Source organism: Schistocerca piceifrons, chromosome 3 (genome assembly GCF_021461385.2).
Source record: "Schistocerca piceifrons isolate TAMUIC-IGC-003096 chromosome 3, iqSchPice1.1, whole genome shotgun sequence".
Classification (NCBI taxonomy): domain Eukaryota; kingdom Metazoa; phylum Arthropoda; class Insecta; order Orthoptera; family Acrididae; genus Schistocerca; species Schistocerca piceifrons.
In genome coordinates this window covers 119,667,963-119,690,695 of record NC_060140.1, presented here as the reverse complement: position 1 = coordinate 119,690,695, position 22,733 = coordinate 119,667,963, and the positions used below count along the sequence as shown (strand labels likewise).

At 45.5% G+C, this 22,733-nt stretch overlaps 1 non-coding gene across 1 annotated transcript; it reads left to right on the top strand.

The window, feature by feature from the left end:
- Window positions 1-412: 412 nt before the first annotated feature.
- Trnas-gga lies at window positions 413-487 on the top strand. Its single transcript has one exon. It is a non-coding gene; the product is annotated as a tRNA-Ser (tRNA).
- The last annotated feature ends 22,246 nt before the right edge of the window (window positions 488-22,733 follow it).

Here is a 22,733-nt window from a genome sequence, read left to right as displayed (position 1 = left end):
GCACTATTGCTTGTCTGTTAGCGCTGACAACTCTACGCAATGCCGTTGCTCTCTGAAACTTCCTGGCAGATTAAAACTGTGTGCCGGACCGAGACTCGAACTCGGGACCTTTGCCTCTCGCGAGCATGTGGTAGAGCACTTGCCCGCGAAAGGCAAAGGTCCCGAGTTCGAGTCTCGGTCCGGCACACAGTTTTAATCCGCCAGGACGTTTCATATCAGCTCACACTCCGCTGCAGAGTGGAAATCTCATTCTGGAAACATCTCCAAGGCTGTGGCTAAGCTATGTCTCCGCAATATCCTTTCTTTCAGGAGTGCTATTTCTGCAAGGTTTGCGGCAAAGCTTCTGTAAAGTTTGGAAGGTATGAGACGAGGTACTGGCAGAACTAAAGCTCTGAGGACGGGGCGTGAGTCGTGCTGGGGTAGCTCAGTTGGTAGAGCACTTGCCCGGGAAAGGCAAAGGTCCCGAGTTCGAGTCTCGGTCCGGCACACAGTTTTAATCTGCCAGGAAGTTTCATATCAGCGCACACTCCGCTGCAGAGTGAAAATCTCATTCCGCCGTTGCTCTCTGTAATAAACCAAGACCATCGGACACTTCGTTGTCCGTGGTGAGAAGTGATTCCTGAAATTTGGTATTCTCGACACACTGTTGACACTGTGGATCGTTGAATGTTGAATTACCTAACGATTTCCGAAATGGATTGTCCCATGCGTCTAGCCCCAACAACCATTTCGCATTCGAAGTCCGTTAAGTCCCGTCATGCGACCACAATCACGTCGGAAACCTTTTCACATCAATCATCTGAGCAAAAGTGACATCTCCGCCAATGCACTTATTTATTTATTTCACAAACAATACAGAGTAACCCACCGCCTTGAAATGTAAGGTAGGTCGGATGCTTCTAAACACAACAGCAAACACTTCTCATTATTTCAATGTTATTTTATACAGTTGTTAATGCTTTTTTTAATAATATAAATAACATGATACATAAAAATTGATCTAACGTTACAGCGAATTGAGTGCTTAACAATTGTTAAAATGATTCCACATAATTTGTTTCTGCCTAGTTGATGAGAATATAATTAATACAATGCAGATGTCAAGCAAAAATAAAAATAAAAATGTAATACAATGAGTGTGGTCAAAATAATTTGCAATATGTATACTGTATCTGGATGTGTAATATAGCCTATGTAGCATGTTGGTTGGTAATAGCTTGTTTCTACCTATTTCGGGTGAGAAGGTCTCGATAGAACTTCGAGCTATTCTCATCTGAAATGGTTTGTGATTATGTACGTTTAGTGTGTTTGTGTGTATTCCTATATTACTGGGAGTGTTGCAAGTCAGGACACTATATGATATTCAGCAGCTGTTTGTTTGTCCTATTGCGGTATGTTCTATGTGATACCTTAGATACATACACCTGGTATTATACAGACTAAATACACTCCTGGAAATGGAAAAAAGAACACATTGACACCGGTGTGTCAGACCCACCATACTTGCTCCGGACACTGCGAGAGGGCTGTACAAGCAATGATCACACGCACGGCACAGCGGACACATCAGGAACCGCGGTGTTGGCCGTCGAATGGCGCTAGCTGCGCAGCATTTGTGCACCGCCGCCGTCAGTGTCAGCCAGTTTGCCGTGGCATACGGAGCTCCTTCGCAGTCTTTAACACTGGTAGCATGCCGCGACAGCGTGGACGTGAACCGTATGTGCAGTTGACGGACTTTGAGCGAGGGCGTATAGTGGGCATGCGGGAGGCCGGGTGGACGTACCGCCGAATTGCTCAACACGTGGGGCGTGAGGTCTCCACAGTACATCGATGTTGTCGCCAGTGGTCGGCGGAAGGTGCACGTGCCCATCGACCTGGGACCGGACCGCAGCGACGCACGGATGCACGCCAAGACCGTAGGATCCTACGCAGTGCCGTAGGGGACCGCACCGCCACTTCCCAGCAAATTAGGGACACTGTTGCTCCTGGGGTATCGGCGAGGACCATTCGCAACCGTCTCCATGAAGCTGGGCTACTGTCCCGCACACCGTTAGGCCGTCTTCCGCTCACGCCCCAACATCGCGCAGCCCGCCTCCAGTGGTGTCGCGACAGGCGTGAATGGAGGGACGAATGGAGACGTGTCGTCTTCAGCGATGACAGTCGCTTCTGCCTTGGTGCCAATGATGGTCGTATGCGTGTTTGGCGCCGTGCAGGTGAGCGCCACAATCAGGACTGCATACGACCAAGGCACACAGGGCCAACACCCGGCATCATGGTGTGGGGAGCGATCTCCTACACTGGCCGTACACCACTGGTGATCGTCGAGGGGACACTGAATAGTGCACGGTACATCCAAACCGTCATCGAACCCATCGTTCTACCATTCCTAGACCGGCAAGGGAATTTGCTGTTCCAACAGGACAATGCACATCCGCATGTATCCCGTGCCACCCAACGTGCTCTAGAAGGTGTAAGTCAACTACCCTGGCCAGCAAGATCTCCGGATCTGTCCCCCATTGAGCATGTTTGGGACTGGATGAAGCGTCGTCTCACGCGGTCTGCACGTCCAGCACGAACGCTGGTCCAACTGAGGCGCCAGGTGGAAATGGCATGGCAAGCCGTTCCACAGGACTACATCCAGCATCTCTACGATCGTCTCCATGGGAGAATAGCAGCTTGCATTGCTGCGAAAGGTGGATATACACTGTACTAGTGCCGACATTGTGCATGCTCTGTTGCCTGTGTCTATGTGCCTGTGGTTCTGTCAGTGTGATCATGTGATGTATCTGACCCCAGGAATGTGTCAATAAAGTTTCCCCTTCCTGGGACAATGAATTCACGGTGTTCTTATTTCAATTTCCAGGAGTGTACTAACTGAGCATTTGATACAGGGAATACATGAATTTTAGTTTTACATGAGAAATACACTTATGTTTGTAAAATTGTTAGTAGAAAAGGAATGTAGTTCATTCCTACTTCAATGCATTATCCCTTAAATAATTTAATACATTACATTTCTAGTTTTATACATCTTCATACAGAAAATACATTCGATGTACAAAATTAATTCATCGTAGCTTTAAATAGAGACGAGAATATACTTCTGTCTACGCATAATAAGACGAACAACACTTTACTGCTTGTGTGCAGTATACCTTAAACACTATGCAATATGTCGTAGGAGCCTCGGAATAAAAGTTCTTCGAGCCTTCTCCTCCTAAGCGACGTTAGGTTATTACTAGAGTCTTAGTATGTGGTGTCGGTGTTTTTTTTATTATTTTTACTGCCTGTTGTGTTGTTTGTTACTGTTGTGACATGCAGTGTCATGCGTTGTTGGTTTGGGTCCCTTACGTGTTGATCATTTCTGAATCATATTCACTTAGTGTGTTGGTTCGTTCCTCGGTTTCGGAATCTGTGGTAGTGTGTGTGTCCTACCAAGTGGTTTGCTGTGTTGTTTGTGCTTGTCTACACCTCCTTCCATATGGGTTTTGGCGCTTGTATTCTTCATGCAGCGTGTTCTATACAATATCGGCTACGCTATTTATTATGTTCCAATCTTCGGGATTACGTATTATTTCGGTGATGACACTGTCGTTCTGTTTAATCTCAGTTGTGCTAGCGTGGTGCACAGCAGTGTGACATGTTCTGCTGTCCCAGTTTCTCCACAAACGCATATTCCATCGTTAGTCCCATGCGGTTTAAATGTACCTGGTATAGCCCGTGACCTGTCAGGAAATGGACCATCCCCGGCTTGGGTCGACATGTTTGAGTTGTAATCTTTCGCGTACGTTAGGAAGGAAATTATACTCGGCGACCCTTGTCGGATGCGTCCCACTCTCTCTGCCATGTTTGAATTCACCATTATTACAGGCCTTTTTATACCTGCACTCCCCTATTATACCTTATGTACGCGATACTACCACCATCTGCATACGTGCATATCCCACACCTCATTGTATAAGCTCACGATAGGGTCCAGTGATCCTTGCCTCAGAAACATACAGACAGATTAGCATCAACAGAAAGCGGAAGAAGTAGTTTTGGGGCTCGTGGCGCACACGTGTGTGTTTTAGTTCAGCCCAACGCACCGTGTTGCTTTCAGCCTGACTCCTCGGGACTTCTTTTTATCACTAAACAAGACAGTTCATCAATCCGTTGTCTATGGTGTGTTGTGAATGAACTAGCGCGAGGAACAGAGAGTGTATCGAAAAGAAGCATTGGATAGTTGTGTTTGTGCAGGCTGAAGTGCCACATATCAACACTAATGAAGAACATGCAGATATAGTCTAAGTTAACGGCTTCTGCGATGGTAGTGATCCTGCGAATGTCGAAGAATAGTGTCGGTGTTTTCCGAAACGTCGAATTCCTGATGACGGAATTTTTACTGTAGTTTCTAGCACACTGCGTGAAACAGGTCTTAGTCCAAGTTCCGATTTTTCTTCTGAACAAGTAGTTCAAAAACATGTACAGGAACAACAACACACTGTTGAGTTGGTGTAATGTAGTCGTGCTACCAGCAAACGGCGACTTTCTCCTAGTATCAGCGTCCCACGAACACGTGTATGGGGAAAATGCGATGCCGCAAAACTTGTACCCATTTTACATACAACGCGCTGCAATGTGTACTAAATGTAGCGCTTGTGTACATGTGTAAACATGACAAGGTATTGAATAATACAGAAAATGAATAACAATGCGCATTAAATGTGTTCTGTCTTGGAAAGCATTCGGAATAGAACACGTGTCCAAATGGAGTTCTTAACTTCAGATGATCGTTCCTATCCCTGAACAACTGCCCTCAACTTAAAGCTTGTAGTGTACGGTTTACGACGAGGTCGTGCACTCTCGTGACCACAGGCCTTCGATCCAGCAGTCTACGTGCGCCGCCAGCAGTCCCGGTATGTTCTCACATTGTGGGGACTTGGCTACTCCTGAGTCCCCAACCGAACTGCACACTGACACGACCCGGAAGAACAACGACGTCGCCCCAAAGATGGGGCCACAGTACTGCATATCGATAACCACCGCTGCTGCCATTGGCGCATAGGCAACGCTTGCAAAAACAAGCGGCGCCAGTCAACACGAGAAGAGGACAAACAACCGTAAACATGTCAGCCAAACGATAAGGTCTGGCCTCAACAGAGGACGAAAACGTACAAGCAGCACCAACGAGAGCCACAGCACGGCTCAAACAGTCACCCCTCACTTGAGTAAATACCCAGAACGTTCATACAAGCATGTGAAACTGCCATAGAAGTTTATGTTCGGGACGTTGTTTAACTTGCACTTCGCATGAGTCGCATTGTATGACCACCGCTTCTGTTCAACGTCAATGAATATTGGTGGAAAGACTATTGGTGGAGGGTATATGAAGCGTTTCGATGGAGGGGGGGGGGGGGTGGGACGCGGAAAGGAAAACAGTGCAGTCGTGGTAATACGCAAACGGAGCATGGGCATGGTCATTGGCTTTCGGCACAAGGGTGGAAGCATTTCCGAGACAACTAAGTTTGTCAGCTGTTTGCATGCCACCCTGGTTAAAGTCACCGTGCATGGCAAAATGGCGCTATGCAAAAGCAGCGCCGACGTAACTAGAGCGAACCACGGGCCGTAGATATATTATTAACAGCCTGTGGTTCACTACAATGAACAGGGTGAAGGACGGTTTCGGAGATGCGTACCAACGAACAGACGTGCAACTTTTGAGCACCTGACTGCCCAGATGTACCAAGAAGATACTAACAGTGTCTCCTCAACGACTACTGCGCGAACGCTGCTGCGTATGGATCTTTGCAGCAGGCGCCTTGTTAATGAGCCCACGCTGTCTGCTTTTCAGCGCCGACGAACGCTACTGGACGTCCAGCCATCGGCGATAGGTGGCTTTTCCAGATGAATCACTATTTATGCTCCATCAGACAGAAGGCGGTTGGTGTGTTCAAGGTAAAACGTCTGAAAGCAAAGACACTGCAACAATCGTGGAATGGTCCATGCCGGAGAAGGGAGCGTTGAGGTCAGGTGAATGTTTTCGTGGCATTCCCCTGTCTGATCTCGTCGTTCTGGAAGTCACAATGGATCGACATAAGCATTCATCTACTCTTGGGGATCATATCCACTCCCATCTCCATTTCGTTTTTCCTCCGCACGATGGCATCTACCAGCAGGACAATGCAAAGTGTCACGGAGCTCACAATGTACGTGCGTGATTCGAAGAGCACCAGGATGAGTTTGCGCACTCCCCACTTCGCCGAATTTCCTGGATTTAAACGCAGTCTAGAATGTCTGAGACCACCTCGATCGGGCTGTTCGCCCCCTGGATCCTCAACCGAGAAACCTAGTGCAGCTGGCGACGGCGCTGGAGTCGGCAGGTCTCCACATCCATGTTGGCACCTTCCAGGACTTCATTGACTCTTTTTTCTGCACGTCGTGCAGCAGTCTGCGCCGCAAAACGTGATTATTCAGGCTTTTGACAGGTGGTCACGTCGATTACCGTGACTGGACAGTGTATGTCAGCTATGTCGTCAAAGCGTTGGCCCTTCATGTAAACTTCTGTAATGTCACCGGTTTTTCTAGTTGGTCGTTGGTGGATTAGTATTGATCGGCCCTGGCTAAAACTCGGTGATAGTCGGTAGAGCGATGTTACTGTTAGTAGGTAAAGCCGACGTTACAAAAAACAGTGCTGAACTGAACTGTCGACGTGTGCGTGATATTTACTTCACCAATTGTGACCAATATTACGCTACTCGTAGTAATTAACTCGTTTATATTCAATGGTTTAACAGTTGCTATTAAAATATTAATGATAAATTCAATTCAGTTCCACCGACACCAACTTCCCCATAGTTTGGTTGAAATTTCAAATCTCTAATAAATCGTAACATTGCGATTGCTTCCTAACGTCGAAGAGTTTCTATGTATGCGCCGACCGCTTCAGTCAAATATTATCGTAGCACGCAAAAGATCACAGTTATGTCTCTATACAATTTTGTAATTTGGAATCACAAGTGCGTAAATTGGTACGAAAGGGTGGTTTATTTCACAATAACAATCACTTCCTAACAAGGCTGTGAGGAAGAAGCTTTCACAGGTGGTGGTGGGGGAATTTATAAATTATCTGCTTTAAAACTATTGCCAAGTTCCAGAGTCCATTTGCAATTACGAATGAAGTTAATTGTCTATCACTGTTCAATGCCTAACTAGAGTTGAGTTCGAGTTATCTAACTAAAAGGTTCACTTCAGTCTAATATCAGGTAGTCCTCTATCTGAATTCTAAACGATGTTATAGTTGAAGTCAATGTTTCGTTTCACTGCGTCATAGTAGATCGCAATTATCAATCCTCAAAAAACAGTCTAACCGCACCTACATATACGAATATTCAAACAAGTCTGACCAACTTCTGCTAACTCTCGTAACGTAATAACGATCGATCAAATTTTCCTTAGCCATTACTCACGACTCTCAAAGAGTGCTCACACGAAGTATTCTTTTAGATCGTTGGTTCTACTTTGCTAATTTTAATTATAATTATTTTGCGATTTACTAGTATTTTGAGTTTGAGTTTACTGAGATTCTATCTTTCTTTTGTAAGTTGATAAATTACTAAGTATAAGGTTCTTGTTTCAGTTACTGGTTATTATCAAAAAAATAGGGTTAAATGGAACTTTGCTTACTTGTTCACTTTCCATGGAATTTAGAACTTGTTTTGGGGAAATTTTTGGGGTATTGGTTGCAATTTTTTCTTTTTTCATTTTTCGTACGAGGAAGTGGCATTACACTGTCTTACACCGTTCTACGCTTTGTTCTTCTGTGGTAGATTCGTACTCAGTATGCCAAGTCTCGTCCCCTGTGATGTTATTTTTTTCAAGAAAATGTTTAAATCAAGTCGCGTCAGGCGTCCATGAGTTGTTGTTTTTGTTTGGTAATCAAGATATACTGTACAAACCTTGCACAAACCATTCTCTTTTTCCAGATATTCTGGAGAATGTTACAAACACTTCATCTAGAGATGATACTCCATCACGATTTGTGACACTACAGTGCTGACACACTACAACCGCACGTCCACTACTTAACAATGCCTGCTCACCACTGAGGGAATGCACATCTGTTATTTAACGTCGCCAGTTCAAGTTCACACAGTAGTGCACTGAAGCCGCTTATACGCCAGGAATGAAATTAGTCTCGGAACCTTTTGGACGGACAGCGAAAGTGTGTTCTTTTTCGACACTGCGACACGTGAAAAGTCCAGATCTTCAGAACCCATTCGAAAAACGTTCGACAATATACAATGGTACAAGATGTTGAAACGCTCAGAAAGAGCTGTAGAGAAAGGCGGACAATGTGTAATACGTACAACAACCAGGAGTGGACTGTAAGAATAGAAGAACATAAGAGAAGTTGTAGGATTAAAGAGCGTACAAGACACCGATGCACCTTTACGCACTCAACTTGAGCCTATATTAAATTGTTTTGCACTCTTAAAGGTTATTTCAAGTTAGAAGTCTATGTTCCAAGTTATACTTTAATAAACGTAGAATGGTACTGAACAATTTTAAACGCTATGAACCCCACCAAAAAAATTAAAAATTTCCAAAAATAAGTCAGTTTAAATGAGCCCCGGTCTCCTCTCTGTGTAAGACGTTAGGGAATACGCTCACGTGACAAAAGACTTGCGATACCTGCTGATATCGTGTCGGATCTCTTTTGTCCGGCGTAGTGCGGCAAGTCGAGGTGGCGTGACTTCGGTAAGTCGCTGGAAGTCCCCTGCAGAAATACTGAGCAATGCTGCCTCAATAGCCGCCCATAACTGCGAAAATGTTGCCCGTGCAGCGCTTCGTGCACGAACTGAGCTCTCGATTACGTCCCATAAGTGTTCAATGGGATTACTGTCGAGCGACGTGGGTGGCCAAATCACCCGCACGAAAATGTTCTTCAAACCAATCAAGAACCACTGCGAACCGGTGACATGGTGCATTGTCATCCATAAATATTTTATAGATGTTTTGAAACAAGAAATCCATGAATGGCTGCAAATGGTCTTCAAGTGACTGTACATAACCACTTCCAGCCAGTGATGGGTTTAGTCAATGTAAACACAGCCCACAATGTTATGGATCCACCATCAGCTTGTTCGGTGGCTTGCTGACAACCTGAGCAGATGGCTTCGTACGGTCGGCGCCACGTTCGAACCCTACCATCAGCTATTAGCAACTGAAATCTGGTCTCATCTGACCAGGCCACAGTTTTCCAGTGGTCTAGCGTCCAATCGATACGGTCAAGCGCCCAGGGAAGGTGCTGCAGGCGATATCGTGCTGTTAGCGAAGGAACCCACATCGGTGGTCTGCTGCCAGGTTTTGCCGCGCTATTCTAACGGATGCCTTCGCCGCACGACCCACACTGATTTCTGCTGTTATTTCAGGCAGTTTTGCTTGTCTGTTAACACTGACAACTCTACACAGACGCCACTGCTCTGGGTCGTTAAGTGAAGCCCGTCGACGGCTGCGTTTTATGTGGTGAGAGATAATGGCATGAAATTTCGTATTCTCGGCTCATTCTTGGCACTGTGGATCTCGGAATATTGAATTCCCTAACGATTTCCGAAAGAATATGTCCCATGCGTCTAGCTCCAACTGCCAATCCGCGTTCAAAGTCTATTAATTCCCGTTGTATGGCCATAATCACTTCAAAATCGTTTCACATTAATCACCTGATTCGAAATGACAGCTAAGCCAAATCGGTGCCCTTTTGTATCTTGTGTACGAGATAATATTACTATCTGTATATGTGCATGTCGCTAACCCATGACTTTGTCACCTCTGTGTGCCTTTTACAAGAGATTGTAGTATCGTAAAAAATCTTACAGAAAGACAGATGCTAGAGTCCTCACAATATATAACTGCCGAAACTGTGTGTAAGTGATACTGTTTGATGAAGAGATTGGCACAGGAAGAGAAACAGTCAGAGACCGTATCAAACTAGTCAGAAAGCTGAAAACATACACAATAAGAGAAAGAAAATAGCTACTCGAGCTCGCCAGTTACATTATCCAATTCCTCAGCAGTGTACGTGTTCTGTGGGTGCACAGATAAGAACTGTGCCGTTTCTACCTGAAGTGTGGCACAGCGAATCTCCCCATCTGCTACTGTGCCCGGGTCTATCCCTCCTCCATACAAAGAACTTCTACATTTTTCTTACGAACGTCCAGACCACTAGACACATTTACGTCTCATTAACTCAGCACTACTTCTTTGTCTAGCTTCCAATATAGCTTCAAAGGCGAGAGCTCACCAGGGATTTTCACAATATGAACACATGACTCATTTGAGAATGACAGTCAACGGAGAAAATTACGGACAGAGAAATGAAAACAGTGCATTATATAAAACTTCCGCAAGAATAATGAAGGTAAACTAAACAAGTGTAAGACTATTTATTTACCACTTGCGTGTGTCTCTAATTCTGAACCGGCATATTAATTCAATAGTATGGCGCGCAATATTATTCTCATGCACGCCTGAAAAATCCGTTAATTGTTATTAAACTCAATCAAATTTCAAAAAACAAGGTCTGCACGATACATGGGTCGTATTTGCATAAGCAAACCAGCTTCGTACGTTCCAGTGCCAAGTTCGCGTCGTAGTAATCAGCTTATCGTGAGCGCAGTATCGCAAGCATTACATAATTAAATCGTGGACCATAAACATCTGCTGATCCAAGAAGCATGGAGCTACAGACAACGGCCTATGGGGGACCACGCAGGATTCTGACTTGGACGACCTGGCGAAGGACCTAGCAGCCCCGGGAACTGAAGACACCTGGAGGAACCGGGCACCAAACAGGAAGGAATGGAGGCAGTTTGTGGAAGCAGCGCGTGGTCTGCAGGGCCTGTGATCGCTGAATATCTATCTATAGTCGGCATATGTATATTGTGACATGTATCTACCGTCACTGTGTGATGAATGTATTGCGAATTTTAGATGTTTGTCGTTAAGATCAGGGACTCTCAGGGTATCCTGACTAAGTCAGGCTTGAGAATGAACCAGTCGGTTCGGAGCAAGTCGCCTAAATACTTGTACTGCAACTGTGACTTGTTTGTAATTAACTCTTCACGGAGAAAGCTCTGCTTGCTGAGCTATCTGCATATTCCCCGCTGGGCTCTAACACCCTCTACTACATCCGCACCCATACACTATCGATCCGCTCTATCCTCTCTTACGCGAATGTTTCTTGGGTATCTGCTCCACATAATTTTTAGAGCTCTCCCCAAATCTTTGACCGCCACGCACTCCGCCTAGCTTCCCGTATCCGTTTACCTTCCTCCACATGAATGTTCTACCATCTCATCAAATTCCACCCCTCCTTACCAAAATGAACACCTCTGTACAGCGTGTTCCCGTAAGAGCGGGAAAAAATGTAACAGGTCAAGAGAACGTTCCAGTGAACAATTTGAGATACGGAACTTGGGTTCGGAGAAGCCGGCTTAAGGAGATATGGAAGAAAACTTCCCTACCGCTTTGTCTAGCATTACTGTTTTCCAGATTATTAATGCGTACAAGTCTACACGTACTGTGCTGTTTATTGACACGTACATTCCTTATTCCCTGCAAGGAAATGAGGAGAAAGAGCCTGATTACTGGGAAGTATTACCTGGTCCCCTGGATTGGAAGGGGAGGCCCTATTCCATGGCTTGCGAGGTCACGTGACCTTAATACCCTTGGTTATTTGCTATGGGGGTATCTAAAGTCACTTGTGTGTGAGCCCCCAGTGGATACGGAGATCGAATTAGTTGCCAGAATTGCAGCTGCCACCAATGTGATTAGAAACGCACCAGGTATATTTATCAGGGTGAGTCAGAATCTTGTTCGCCGATGTCATGCTTGCACTGAGATTGATGCCCGTCAGTTTCAGCACATTTTGTAAGATACAGTACAAATGGTACATTCATCGTGTCAATGTAAATAAAAAACTACACAGTACTCTGATTTTACTTTCTTTTCCGAGTCATCAGTCTTCTGACTGGTTTGATGCGGCCCGCCACGAATTCCTCTCCCGTGCCAATGTCTTCAGTTCAGAGTAGCGCTCGCAACAAACGTCCTCAATTATTTTCTGGATGTATTTCAATCTCTGTCTTCCTCTACAGTTTTTGCCCTCTGCAGGTTCCTCTAGTACCATGTAGGTCATTCCCTCATGTCTTAACATATGTCCTATCATCCTACCCCTTATCCTTGTCAGTGTTTTCCACAGCTCATATTTCATTACGATACTGTGCTGCAAAAGTATACCCTCAGAAATTTCTTGCTCAAACTAAGCCTTGATACTACTAGACTTCTCTTGGCCAGGAATGCCCTTTCTGTCAGTGCTAGCCTAAGTAGTAGAATTCCTTAACCTCATCATCAACCCCTGGTTCCCTTCCTCAAATTGTTCCGTGGGGCACTATGTCCTGTTAAATTTTGGTACGCTCTTACAGAAACACTCTGTATATCTTGTTCTATCTGCTAACTAGAAACCGTCAGTCTATTCTATCTCTTATCGTCTCCAAACCTGGCATGCTACAGCATCCATTCCGCCATCCCTACACCCAACCGGTTCGCCCTCCCAGGCGATGAAACACATTCTCATACGTATCCACCCAACAAGCTGCAATCTTTCCTTCCTATGCTAGCCAGCATTAGGTACTAGAATCCCGTTCCTCAAGTTCGCGATTTTGTTTTCAAATACGTGATAATGGTGCAGGATAATTCAAAAAGAGGAACAGATTAATAGATATCATGCCATTTTACGTTTAGTACAAATATTTTTATTAACAGTAAAAACATGTAAAATGAGAATTTTTTTGTTTGCCTTCAAAATTTAAAAAAATATTATTTTTAAATGCACATAGTGTTTCACATGAGATGTTTTTATCTGTGACTTATCAAAATAATAAGTAAGAGGAATATGTACTTATGAAACTTCCTGGCAGATTAAAACTGTGTGCCCGACCGAGACTCGAACTCGGACCTTTGCCTTTCAGTCAGGAACAGTTGTACTTTGCAAATTATCATCACGTGGGTTGCAGGTGTTACATTCTTTTTTTTATTTTTTTATTTGGATACAAAATTAGGCAGTTCACAAACACTAAATGAAATGCATCCTCTGCAAAAACAAAACAAAAAAAAATCATTGTAAAACAAATCACAAATGTAAAGGAACAGGGATACATGGATGTTGTTTTTGTTTATTTATATTCCATAAGGACCACTCTGTTAAAAGGAACATGTAGATCATTTCATGGTATAGTATGTGCATTATATATGGAGCGGTGAGAGAAGCGGAGGTTCATTATCAGCTGTCAAATGTGCACACCGACTGCACTCGGCATATCCCAACTACGTGGGGGGTCGAGGAAGACTGCCTGAAGATAGTTGGCAAAGGTTTCCCGATAGTGTGACCATCTATGAACCCCATTGTGGGCTTGCTGCAAGAAATACCAAAAGTCGAGTCGCGGCTTGGCAGCATCCCCATAGAGGAACGCGATCGTCCAACCTTTGACCCAGATGATCGACTGTGATATAGTCGCCGGAAAGTAGTCACTCTCCGGATGTAAGAAGGAAGCAGGTGTAATATGTTGCGCGGTCACACGGAGGTAGCAAGCCACCATCTGTCTTCCTAGGAGCCATACGTCCTCCACCGCGATACAAGTTAAGCGGTGATGGTCGTCATCCACTTGGCGACATTTCGGGCATAGTGGAGTGTCCACTAGTCCAATTGCATGGAGTCGTTGGTTGGTGTTGAACTTGCCACATGTGACAGAGAACCACAGTGCCCGAACGAAGGTAGGAAGGAATTTTTGGTGCACATGTCTCCAAATCTTCGGCCAATGAAACTTGGGGTGTTTGAGTTCAATGACATTACGACTAATCCGTCGTAGCAGCCAAACATAAAAATCCTTCGCGCATGGCGGTTTCGTGCGCGGAAGCTCGTCTCTGATATAACTAAGTTCCACGATAAATGTTGATACATGAGCAAAATGTGGCGTAATGTTGCCCACCGCCACCGGAGGTGTGAGGGACGCTGGAACTAGGAGATGCAGTAGGCGGGATGTAATGGAATCACGCCCGCTACGCCATTGCTTGTACATCGTGGCTAGAAGGAACGCAGTCGCTCGGCAGTGAACATTCGTAAGTCCGAGTCCCCCCTTGTCCGTAGGGAGCGTGAGCGTTGCGTATCGCACCTTGAGGGGCGACCCAATCATCACAAAATAGCCTAGTGCTGATTGAAGTCGACGTCCGAGCGTGAGTGGTAGGGGCAGGATCTGCGAAATATGCACCATTCGAGAAACCACATAAGTATTCAGATATTCGACTCGCTGGAAAGGATCAAGGCGCCGTAGGAGATGTTGTCTGACCATGGTTCGTGTTGTCTGTAAAATTCGACGGTAGTTAACTGCCGCAGTATGTTTTATAGATGAGGTAAAGTCTATGCCGAGATAGCGGAATCGTTGCACGTAAGGAGACGGACTGATTTCTTCCGGCGTAAGGCCCCTTCCAACCGGCATTGCTGCCGATTTGTTCATGTTCACTGCACTACCTGCCGTCACACTGTGGTCCAACAACAGTTCAAGGACCGTCTTCACCTCTTCCTCAGAACGAACGAGCAGCAGGAGGTCGTCCGCATAGGCACGACATTTGAAGGTGTAGCCCCGCAGTTCCATCCCAGAAAGAGAATTTGTTAGCCTCCCAATCAATGGTTCCAACGCTATCGCGAACAGCAGCATCGAAAGAGGGCAGCCCAGGCGAATGGATCGTCGAATTTGAATGGGCCCTGCTATACGCCCATTAACCTGTACCAAGGATTGTGCGCCCCTGTAAATCTTTCAAATGAGACCAGTAAAACAGTCTGGAAAACCCATTTGTCCCAGTACAGCATACAGATAGTTGAGGCGCACCTTATCAAAAGCACTGTCAAAATCAACCGCCACCATCGCCGCTTTAAGCCGGCACTCCTCCGCCAGCGCTATCACATCACGGCATTTGCCAGTAGCTGTTTGCACATTCACCGATCCACCCGGTGTCGTCTGTTCTGGAGAGAGAACGCTACGAATTAACATACGACATCGGGACGCTAGCAACCGTGCAAAGATCTTATAGTCGGCATTAAGCAGGGTGATGGGGCGATAATGTGTGACCGTAATTCCTGGCTTCGGTTTATGTACTGGCACCAGGAGGCCTTCCATAAAAGCCGGTGGAATAGGCGCATCGGAATTTAACATCTCGTTGTACATTTCCATCCATCGCGGTGCCATTTCGTTACGAAATTCTCGATAAAATTCAGCAGGAAGTCCATCAATGCCTGGGGACCCATTCAACGCACCCTTTGCGATCGCATCATGTAGTTCCTCACAGCTAATGGCTTCCAGTAAGGTTCCCGCGGCTTCCACCGTCAGTGTACGGGAGACGTACGTGGCTATACGTTCGAGGTCATCGACAGGGACTGCCTCTTCCCGATAGATGTGTTGGTAATGGTCGACGAATGCAGAGACAATGTCCGCTTGACGCGTCACTCTTCGGTCTTCGCGGGTAATTAATTCCCGTACCAAAACGCGTCGTCGGTGCTTTCGTTCATTCACGACGTGGTGCATGGAAGGAATCTCGTGCATTATCGTATCGTGACATCTGGCGCGCACCATGGTTCCCTGAAGATGTTTCCAAGCTAAAGCCACTAGTTTAGCTTTTATCCTTTTGCGTTTGATCCAAACGTCCTGTCCCGGCGGACCATCGTCCAGGTCGCGCAGCGCTGCAAAATAAAAGTCGGTCGTACGGGGGCGCCATTCTGCCATCTCCCTGCTATATGAGATCAACGTACGGCGAAGCGCCGGTTTAGTACAAGTCAGCCACCAATCAAGCTTCGTCGCGTACCTTCCAACCCTTCTTTTGCACATCGTCCATGTCTCAAGGATCCGTTGACGTCATTCAGGATCATGTAGATGTTGAATGTGTAATTTCCACGGGGCTTTACTGTTCCACATCTCTCTACGGGGAAGAAGCACCGTACAGATGTAAGCGCTGTGATCGGAAAATACCAATGGCCAGCGTTCCGCGTCCTGGACATCATTTGCATGAGCCCGTGAGATATAAATACGATCTAACCTGCTCGCCGAATGACTTGTCACATAGGTGTGTCCCGGTGCATCTCCAAGTCGTAATTCCCACGTGTCACTAAGTACAAGGTCGTTGACAACGATTCGCAACTCTTGGCTGATGTTTCCTTGCGGCCATTGGTCTTTCTGGCTGAGAACACAGTTGAAATCTCCACCAATTATTACACATTCATAACGTCCATGAAAGAGTGGGGCAATGCCTTCTGCACAAAATCGCGCCCTTTCCCGCCGCCGATTGTTTCCCGACGGCGCATAAATATTGATGATGCGTGTCCCAAACGTCGTGAAAGCCATTCCCCTGGCCGACGGAAGGTAACACACGTTTTCCACTGGGAAGCCATCTCACACGTAAACTGTCACCCCACTCCCATTGTGATCTCCATGTGACGAATAGGATTGGTAGCCTGCGATGTATGGGAGTGCAGCTATGTGGACTTCCTGCAGCAAAGCAATATCCACATCAGATGCCCAAATCGTTGCCTTCAGTAGGTGTATTTTGGCCGTTGAACGCACGTCATTTATATTTAATGTCGCAATACGGTTCGCATGGCGTTGAATCCCACTCTGTCGAGGCGCAACAACATCTCCCTGCATCGGCGCTGGGGGCTAAGTTCTCTCGCCCCTCTCCCTTCACCTTCAGCAATTATTAGGTCGTCTTCGTGAGTGCCGGCTGCCTTTGTATGACGTCCGGCGCCTCCTCAATATCGTCATACCACGTCTTTGCAGGCAGTGATATATTCGTGTCCATAGCCACAGCATCTGCGTCTGGAGAGCCAACTGGCTGTGATTTCACTTCAGCATCACCACGTCCCGGTACCGTCAATGTGACAGACCGCTGCGGGTCCGATCGAACAGTTTCCATTGCCTCATCCTGTTTCGCAGAGGCTGTTGTGTCGTCTTGGTACACAGGCACATTGTCGTCGGGGCAAGGGGAGTCATCCCTAGGAGATGTCGTGCGACGACGCCGTTTCCTCCTTTTCGGGGAACGTTGTTTGCGTGATCTTCCTTCCGTGTCCTCAGATTGTAGGGAATCACGGTTGCCCGACAGAAAAGCATCCGTAGGAACTGGAAGTGTTTCGAGTCCCATCGTTGTACTTGGCGGGAGTTCGGTCGAAACTGATGTTGTCGTCACAGAGTGCGTTCCAGACGGAACAGCATCCGTAGTGGCTGGAACGGCTTCGTGTACTATCGGTGTGCTTGGTGGGAGTTCGGTCTCATCTGATGTTGTCGCCGTAGATTGTATGCTCGATGGAGCAGCATCCTCTGTCATCCCGAAGTCTGCTACAAGGTTTCGGAGAGTGCCATCTTGATCTTCCACCGGGGCTGTGTCTTTTCGGTCATCAGCGGACGCTGTGAGGGCTTTGGCATAGGTGATCGGTAGTACTGTCATCGCCGGTGCCGGCTCCCGCACATCTGAAGGCAGTTGCGTAATCCGCCGTTGCATACAGTTCGACCTGAGGTGTCCTTCCTGGCCACAGCCAGAACATGTACGTGGTTGACCATCGTAAATCACCACCGCCCGACAACCACCAATTGTCAGATAGGACGGTACATGGTTCTGAAGATCAATAGTGATCTGTTGCACTCCGTTAAGAACGGGGTACGTGGCGAATTGTGTCCAACGTTCTGCTGTGTGACCGTGTACCGTGCCGTATGGCTTAAAAGCCTCGATAACTTCGTCAGCCGGGAGCTCGAATGGCAGCTCAAAAACACGTATTGTTCGTACACCCAGACCAGCATGTTCTACAGTTACCGTGCCGACATTCCCGTCACTATGGCAAAATCGGAGACCAGCTTTTGTCGCCTGTAGAATTCTCCCACACGCCGCGTCATTTACCATACACCGTGGGACTAGCGATGGACAGGTGAATTCCGACAATATCGTTTGGCGGTATCTTGACGTCCTCTCGAATCCATCGTTCCACTGCTAAAGGCTTTGGTCGTTCGTAGTCTTTGCAGAAACTGAATCGTAATGTAATTTTCCTGTACTTGTTCGCCATGATCGTTGTTACTAGCCCTCGCGCAGACTAAATCCACAAGTAAACGAACACTCGCACACGCCGCACAGGCGGAAGTATCGGACCTCCGATACGCACGGCCGCTAGCGCCGAACTGTCCTCCCAGGCGATGAAACACATTCTCATATGTATCCACCCAAGAAGCTGCAATCTTTCCTTCCTACGCTAGCCAGCATTAGGTACTATAATCCCATTCCTCAAGTTCGCGATTTTGTTTTCAAATACGTGATAATGGTGCAGGATAATTCAAAAAGAGGAACAGATTACTAGATATCATGCCATTTTACATTCAGTACAAATATTTTTATTAACAGTAAAAACATGTAAAATTAGCATTTTTTTGTTTGCCTTCAAAATTTAAAAAAATATTATTTTTAAATGCACATAGTGTTTCACATGAGATGTTTTTATCTGTGACTTATCAAAATAATAAGTAAATGGAATATGTACTTATGAAACTTCCTGGCAGATTAAAACTGTGCCCAACCGAGACTCGAACTCGGGACCTTTGACTTTCGCGGGCAAGTGCTCTACCATCTGAGCTACCGAAGCACGACCCCGGGCTCTCTTCCCAGCTTTACTTCTGCCAGTAACTCGTCTCCTCCGTTCCAGACTTTACAGAAGCTCTCCTGCGAACGGGGCGTGAGTTGTACTTCGGTAGCTCAGATGGTAGAGCACTTTCCTGCGAAAGGCAAAGCTTCCGAGTTCGAGTCTCGGTCGGGCACACAGTTTTAATCTGCCAGGAAGTTTCATATCAGCGCACTCTCCGCTGCAGAGTGAAAATCTCATTCTGGAATATGTACTTAGATACATAAACGCAATAAATGTCAATCTATCTGCAGAATCTTGAACATAATTTATTTACTTGTTTTCCGGAGTGTTACAGAAAAACATTGATTTTGTATTGTGTAGCTGACGTATTTAAAGCAACTGCGGACAAATCAGTTTAAATCAAATTTTATCTTAAGACCTAGACACATTCAAAGTCTCAGGGATGTGTGTTGCATTGTAGATCATTCTTACATCTACAATAACATCTACATTACTACTCTGTACTTAACAAATAAGTGTGTTGCAGAGAGTTCAACGAACTACTTTCAAGCTATTTGTATACCTTTGCACCCTCGAACAACGTGCGGGAATAACGAACACATCAGATTAAATGAGCATAGTTTTACAGTAAAAACTTCGATGTACTGTTACTTTTATACTTGCCGTTCCGTCCAAATGTGAAATTGCAGTTTCGAGATTCACTCGCAATCAGAGTCACTCGTAAACCTTATGGTATTTAATCGATCCTATTGCTACCTACAGGAAAATTAAAGAGACGTTTGGAGAAAAGACAACCACTTATATGAATATCAAGAGCTCAGATGGAAACCCAGTTATAAGCAAAGAAGGGAAAGCAGAAAGGTGGAAGGAGTATATAGAGGGTCTATACAAGGGCGATGTATTTGAGGGCAATATTATGGAAATGGAAGAGGATGTAGATGAAGATGAAATGGTAGATCTGATTCTGTGTGAAGAGTTTGACAGAGCACAGGAAAACCTGAGTCGCAACAATGCTCCGGAAGTAGACAACAATCCGTTAGAACTGCTGGCAGCCTTGGGAGAGCCAGTCCTGACAAAACACTACCATCTGGTGAGAAAGATGTATGAGACAGGCGAAATGGTTCAAATGGTGGTTCAAATGGCTCTGAGCACTATAGGACTCAACCGCTGAGGTCATTAGTCCCCTAGAACTTAGAACTAGTTAAACCTAACTAACCTAAGGACATCACAAACATCCATGCCCGAGGCAGGATTCGAACCTGCGACCGTAGCGGTCTTGCGGTTCCAGACTGCAGCGCCTTTAACCGGCCACTTCGGCCGGCACAGGCGAAATACCCGCAGACTTCAAGAAGAATATAATAATTCCAATCCCAAAGAAAGCAGGTGTTGACAGATGTGAAAATTACCGAACTATCAGTTTAATAAGTCACAGCTGCAAAATACTAACGAGAATTCTTTACAGACGAATGGAAAAACTGGTAGAAGCCGGCCTCGGGGTAGATTAGTTTGGATTCCGTAGAAATATTGGAACATGTGAGGCAATATTGACCCTACGACTTATATTAGAAAATAGATTGAGGAAAGGCAAACCTACGTTTCTAGCATTTGTAGATTTAGGGAAAGCTTTTGACAATGTTGACTGGAATAATCACTTTCAAATTCTGAAGGTGGCAGGGGTAAAATACAGGGAGCGAAAGGCTATTTACAATTTGTACAGAAACCAGATTGCAGTTGTAAGAGTCGAGGGACAAGAAAGGAAAGCAGTGGTTGGGTAGGGAGTGAGACAGCGTTGTAGCCTCTCCCCGATGTTATTCAATCTCGATATTGAGCAAGTAGTAAAGGAAACAAAAGAAAAATTCGGAGTAGGTATAAAAATACATGCAGAAGAAATAAAAACTTTGAGGTTCGCCGATGACATTGTAATTTTGTCAGAGACAGCAAAGGACTTGGAAGAGCAGTTGAACGGAATGGACAGTGTCTTGAAAGTAAGATATAAGACGAACATCAACAAAATCAAAACGAGGATAATGGAATGTAGTAGAATTAAGTAGGGTGATGCTGAGGGAATTAGATTAGGAAATGAGACACTTAAAGTGGTAAAGGAGTTTTGCTATTTGGGGATCAAAATAAATTATGATGGTCGAAGTAGAAAGGATATAAAATGTATAGCAATGGCAAGGAAAGCGTTTCTGAAGAGGAGAAATTTGTTAACATCAAGTATAGATTTAAGTGTCAGGAAGTCGTTTCTGAAAGTAATTGTATGAAGTGTAGCCATGTATGGAAGTGAAACATGGACGATAAATACTTTGGACAAGAAGAGAATAGAAGCTTTGGAAATGTGGTGCTACAGAAGAATGCTGAAGATAAGATGGGTAAATCACATAACTAATGAGGAGGTATTGAATAGAATTGGGGAGAAGAGAAGTTTGTGGCACAACTTGACTATAAGAAGGGATCGGTTGGTAGGACATGTTCTGAGGCATCAAGGGATCACCAGTTTAGTATTGGAGGGCAGTGTGGAGGGTAAAAATCATAGAGGGAGACCAAGAGATGAATACACTAAGCACATTCAGAAGGATGAAGGCTGCAGTAGGTACTGGGAGATGAAGAAGTTTGCACAGGATAGAGTAGCATGGAGAGCTGCATCAAACCAGTCTCAGGACAGACGACCACAACAATTACAATTACCGAAAAGTTGTAACTTCACTGAATAAAAATGTTTAATTGTTGTAAATTAAATCTCGATGCCAATGGGCGTCGATACAGGGGGACGGTCGTGAGTATCCATTTGGGACACATCCCACATGTCCCCCGGCGGTCCACTACTGTGGCCGGCCTGGGCACTGCCCACACTGAAGTTGACCCCTCACCAGTATTCGAGTGGGATGTCGCTACTAGGTGTTGCAGGCAGCGAAAGACTTGCGGCGAGGTCGATCTGAAGGCCTATCCGGTTCGTCTGACGAACATATTTCGTGCGCTATCTTTGGCTGACCGCGTCCCTGAGCCAGATGCAGTCGCTCACACTGTTCCAGAGGTCCCGCAAAGTCTGGGCATTCACAGAGCGTGGTGTTACTGGTAGCTAGTAGCGCCAGTGTTAGCCGCACAACCGGCCCCTTTAGAGTTATGGCTGCCTAGGAGGGGAAGGAATCCTGTGAGCACTCTGTTTGCACACGGGGGAACCACTCTAGATGGTCTGGAGGACTGACGGTCATATCGAAATGGTTTTTGTATTATCATGAAATAGGGGAGGGAGAGCCACGGATATGATAAGCAAATTGGGGGGGCAACCATTAAAACAAAGGCGTTTTTCGTTGCGGCAGGATCTTCTCATGAAATTTCAGTCACTTACTTTTTCCCCTCATTGTGAAAACATGTTGTTGGCGCCTACCTTCATAGAGAGAAACGATCATCAGAATAAAATAAAAGAAATCATTGCTCGCGCGGAAATATTTACGTGTTCGTTTTTTCCGCGAGCTGTTCGAGAGTGGAACGGTGGAGAGACAGCTTGAAAGTCGTTCGACGAACTTCTGCCAGGCACTTAATTGTAAATTACACAGTAATTATTTTGGTGTAGACGTTGATGGGGACTTGTTTCATATGTAAAACTTCGTATTTTCGTGTTGTCGTCCCGGACAAAGCAAGTCGTGTAATTATGAAACACTATTTGATAAACACGAGTCACAAAACTATCTGAAGCTGTGTAACTGTATTTTAATCAACTTCTCCCAAATCCTAAAACTGTATAATATAAACGCTGTCCTGAGAAAAATCTGTATTGTGCAGTGCTGTAAACAGTACTGTAATGCACGATGTCACAGTTCGTTGACTTGCAGTATGAACACACAACACTAACACAATAAAAATGCTACATTACATTACAGAACGAATTTTGAAGGAATGAATATCCCAAAATGTTTCTACAAATATACACTGTAATTTTAGGAACGCAAACTCACTCAACACATTTCCAAACACTGCACAATATACTCGCAAACGTAACACCGCACTGTGAGAATATAACTGTCTGCAT